The following is a 4,808-nucleotide window of genomic DNA, read 5'->3' on the forward strand; positions in this document are numbered from 1 at the left end:
ATCTCACGTAACATGGAGAGGTGGGGGCGCCTCCCCTAGGGCAGCGACCCCTCCCGGCTTGGGGGGCAAGTTTCCTAGGGGTGGGGGCGCCCAAACCCATCTAGGGTTTTCCCTGTGGCCGCCGCCCATCCCCTAGGGAAACCCTAGGGCGCCTCCTCCTCCCCCCTTCCCCCTATATATAGTGAGGGAGAGAGAGGGCAGCCGCACACCCTTCCCTGGTGCAGCCCTCTCCTCTTCCAACTCCTCCTCCTCCGTAGTGCTTAGCGAAGCTCTGCCGGAGAACCACGAGCTCCATTGCCACCACGCTGTCGTGCTGCTGGAGTTCTCCCTCAACTTCTCCTCTCCGCTTGCTGGATCAAGGCAGAGACGTCCTTGGGCTGTACATGTGTTGAACGCGGAGGCGCCGTCCGTTCGGCGCTAGATCATATCTTCCGCGATTTGAATCGCCGTGAGTACGACTCCATCAACCACGTTTTTGTAACGCTTCCGCTTAGCGATCTTCAAGGGTATGAAGATGCACTCCCTCTCTCTCGTTGCTAGCATCTCCTAAATTGATCTTGGAGACACGTAGAAATTTTTTGAATTATTGCTACGTTCCCCAACATATATCACAGTAAAGTGGTCACTAATAAAGCACGGAGCTAAAGTAGATCCAAGTGGGCCACCTTACCAGGCAGCCAAAAGGGTGTCTCCCTCAACCCTATTACAGATCAGACCGTGCTACGTTATAGTAATAACTACCAGGGCGGGGGACCCCGAATCTCCCAGCATTGGCATCCGCCACAGCCATCGACACCATTCTTTGTAGCCATGTACAAACATCCAGCCAAACTATGTATGTAGCTACAGATATACAGACAAAACACACTGTTTGCCTTGAAAAACTACAGATCGACGCTGAAGTGGGTAGGTCACTGCATACGAATTTCCGTATGTATGTATTGTGTGACAAATCTCTGCGAGACGAACATTTTTTTGTGAATGCACTACAAATAATGAAGCTTCAAGAGATAATAACAAGAGTAAAAGAGAGTGACTGCCCATGCCTCTCCCCCTTGAGAATCCACAAAGCCTATGGAGTGCCAAATGGAATCGAATTACCAACCAAGCAGCCAAAAGGGCGTCTCCTTCTCGGCTCTAAAAGCATATCAGAGGTCGCCGCTACATGATACTAACTGGCAGACAGGGCGGCGGATAGGGAGGGATGGATCGAGTCAACCGGACGTGGACGACGACGAGGGCCAGGAGGTTTAGGGTGCGCTGGTGCCAGGGCGTCCGTGGGTAGAGGTCCTCCATGAACTCCAGCAGTGGCAGCATTGGCTGGTCTCCGGCTCTTCCTTTCTTGTCGTCCAAGAAGACGAGACGAGGAGGAGGATCTATTTCGGTCACCTAGCTGCACGAGGAAACCAAACAGCACTCGCATCAGAAAGGGAAAAATTGAACCAAGAGACTGGGTGGCGGAGAAGAGGGGCGCGGGAGAGGGTGAGGGGTAGTATATATACAAAATTGAACCAGACAACATTCTCTAAAGCAAGCCAACCAGTTATTTTACAAGACACTCTAAGGTACAATGTTAGCAACAGCAGGTGCAGCCCTACAATCATGGATGAGTAGTATATATACAACAGATCACAGTCACTTTGAATTTTTGCAGCGTCTTAAAACTCCTAATTAACCTACTGAAAATAGATACCATTGTAACGACATAACAAGGTGATTTCCGTGCACTCAATTTAAATTCCCATCAATTCCCAAACTAAGCTTGGAAGGTGGTGGAGATGTACATAGAGCATGTCTTTTATGCCCAAATTGTTCATTTCCCTGCATTCCACATGATTGTGGTCATAGAAGCTACAGAGATGTGCATGCATACAAGACAAGTTCATAGTCAGTCACATTCCCTTTGCTACAATCTTAATTAACTCTCTGATTGCGCAGAAACTAAACATGATGTTAATGCTCTTGCTATATACTTGATCCAGCAAACACAACAGTAGTCGCTAGAGTAAGTAACAAGAGAAACACCATGTCACAGCCAAACAGAGCAAAAAGTGCCTACTACAGACCAACCTATGGCATAGCCTCCTCTCCTGAAATGCATTTCTCCTCTCAGAAAAGAAAGAATGCATTTTTTGCTCTCAGAAAAGATTGCAAACACACATCGTCAAGGAAGGCAAGTAAGACGGAAGGGCACTCACTGTTGGGCACCTTTTACAGTTGAAGTGGGCCTCACACCGATGGGCTCGCTGGTGAAGTTCTACCGCACGCACACCACATGGCGGTCTCTGGAATATATGACTCGCACTCGTCTAGCAGTTATAGTAAAATACCTAAGAATGATAGTAAATATCTTCATCAGCTGATCCGCAAATCACAGGTCACATTGCATTAAGAATTGCAGGTCATGACATACATAATTAACAAACCAAACACAGTGAATCACGATGCGGTGAAGCAAGCCAACCAAGCTTTTTTGCCGGACAATCTAAAGAGACAGTGTTAGCAACTAGGCATCGATGATTGTATCAGCTAGCCCCACTAGTATCAACTCTCAACAAGTAGGTACTCCCAGGTACTAATATCAGCAGCAGCGGATGCCATTCTTTTTCTAGTCAGACAAGTATGTGCAGCCAAACTATGTATGTTGCTACAAATATACAGAACAAACACACTATTTGCCTTGAAAAAACAGGAGACATTCATCATATATAAATACTACAGACCAATCCTGAAGTAAGTAGGTCACTTGTCAGTGCATACATGTTTCAAAATTTTCCCTTTACAAATCTTCGGGAAAATCCAACAATTTGCCATGAATTCACTCCAAATAATGATGCTTAAAGAGATCATAACAAGAGCGAAAGAGAGCGACTGCTGTGTGTTTCCCCCTTGAGAATCCCCAGGCCTGTGGAGTGCCAGATGGAATCGAACTACCAACCAAATAGCCAAAACGTCTCTCAACCCTAAAAGTAGATTAGAACATGCTGTGACATGATACTCCCTCTTTTTCTAAATATAAGTATTTTTAGAGATTTCATTAGAAACTACATATGAATGTATATAGACATATTTAAGAGTGTAGATTCACTCATTTTGCTCCGTATACAGTTCATATTGGAATCTCTAAAAGGACTTGTATTTAGGAACGGAGGAAGTACTAATTACCAGGATAGAGGACAAAAAATCTCCCAGCATTGTCGTCGGACACAGCCATTGGCGCAATTCTTTTTCTGGTCACATACGTATGCGCAGCCGAACCATGTAGCTAGCTACAAATATATACAGCCAAAACACGTTGTTGGCATTGAAAATACTGGAGACATGCATCATATAGATACTGCATATGTGTTTCAGTTTTTCCCTTTGCAAGAATCTCTGCAGAAATCTGGCAATTTGCCGTGGATTTGGTCCAAATAATGAAGCTTAAAAGAAAGAGATAACAGGAGGAAAAGAGAGCCTCGCCCAATTCAGACTCCCCGGGCCTATGGAGTGTTTATCAATTAGTGTTATCCTAATGTTAGGGGAGATCAGATGGAATCGAACCAACCGGCCGGCCAAAAGCGCATCCCTCAATCCTAAAACTAGATGCGAGGTCCCTGCTACATGATACAGTACTAACTAGCTCACCAGGACTAGGGATAGGAAGGAGGGATGGATCTAGTCAGCCGGACCTGGACGAGGGCGAGGGCGAGCTGGTGCCCAAGCCCCCGCTGGTACAGGCCGGCGAGCGTGGCTCCAGGAACTCCAGCGGCGCCACCATGGCCTGGTCTCTGGCGCTTCCTTTCTTCCCGGCCAAGAAGATAGACGAGGAGGAGGTCTATTTTGGTCGCCTAGCTGAGCTTCCCGGCTTACATGATTAAAGAGATGTCTATCTAAGTGAGAGTTTTTAAGTAATATGATTAATTAAACTTTAATTTATCATGAACTTAGTACCTGATAGTATTTTTACATGTCTATGTTGTTGTAGATCTATGGCCCGTACTACTGTTCCTTTGAATTTTAGTGTGTTCCTTGAGAAAGCTAAGTTGAAAGATGATGGTAGCAATTACTGAAGGAAATATGCCCTAGAGGCAATAACAGAGTTGTTATTTATATTTCCTTATATCATGATAAATTTTATTATTCATGCTAGAATTGTATTAACCGGAAACTTAGTACATGTGTGAATACATAGACAAACAGAGAGTCACTAGTATGCCTCTACTTGACTAGCTCGTTAATCAAAGATGGTTAGGTTTCCTAGCCATAGACATGAGTTGTCATTTGATGAACGGGATCACATCATTAGAGAATGATGTGATTAACTTGACCCATTCTGTTAGCTTAGTACTTGATCGTTTAGTATGTTGCTAATGCTTTCTTCGTGACTTATACATGTTCCTATGACTATGAGATTATGCAACTCCCGAATACCGGAAGAACACTTTGTGTGCTATCAAACGTCACAACGTAACTGGGTGATTATAAAGATGCTCTACAGGTGTCTCCGATGGTGTTTGTTGAGTTGGCATAGATCGAGATTAGGATTTGTCACTGCGATTGTCGAAGAGGTATCTCTGGGCCCTCTCGGTAATGCACATCACTTAAGCCTTGCAAGCAATGTGACAAATGAGTTAATCACGAGATGATGCATTGCGGACGATTAAAGAGACTTGCCGGTAACGAGATTGAACTAGGTATTGAGATACCGATGATCGAATCTCGGGCAAGTAACATACCGATGACAAAGGGAACAACGTATGTTGTTATGCGATTTGACCGATAAATATCTTCGTAGAATATGTGGGAGCCAATATGAGTATCTAGGT

At 44.9% G+C, this 4,808-nt stretch overlaps 1 long non-coding RNA gene across 2 annotated transcripts; it reads right to left on the reverse strand.

Annotated features, from left to right (window-relative positions):
- Nucleotides 1–530: 530 nt before the first annotated feature.
- On the reverse strand, nucleotides 531–3,847 carry LOC123087087 (uncharacterized). 2 transcript variants are annotated; one of them, XR_006441227.1, is made up of 3 exons: nucleotides 3,166–3,841; nucleotides 2,199–2,330; nucleotides 531–1,393 (listed from the first exon to the last, which is right to left on the reverse strand). It is a non-coding gene; the product is annotated as an uncharacterized lncRNA (long non-coding RNA). The 2 variants fall into 2 exon arrangements; XR_006441228.1 differs by having other exon boundaries at nucleotides 532–1,393; nucleotides 3,672–3,847.
- Nucleotides 3,848–4,808: the final 961 nt, after the last annotated feature.

Source organism: Triticum aestivum, chromosome 4A (genome assembly GCF_018294505.1).
Source record: "Triticum aestivum cultivar Chinese Spring chromosome 4A, IWGSC CS RefSeq v2.1, whole genome shotgun sequence".
NCBI classification, from domain to species: Eukaryota; Viridiplantae; Streptophyta; class Magnoliopsida; order Poales; family Poaceae; genus Triticum; species Triticum aestivum.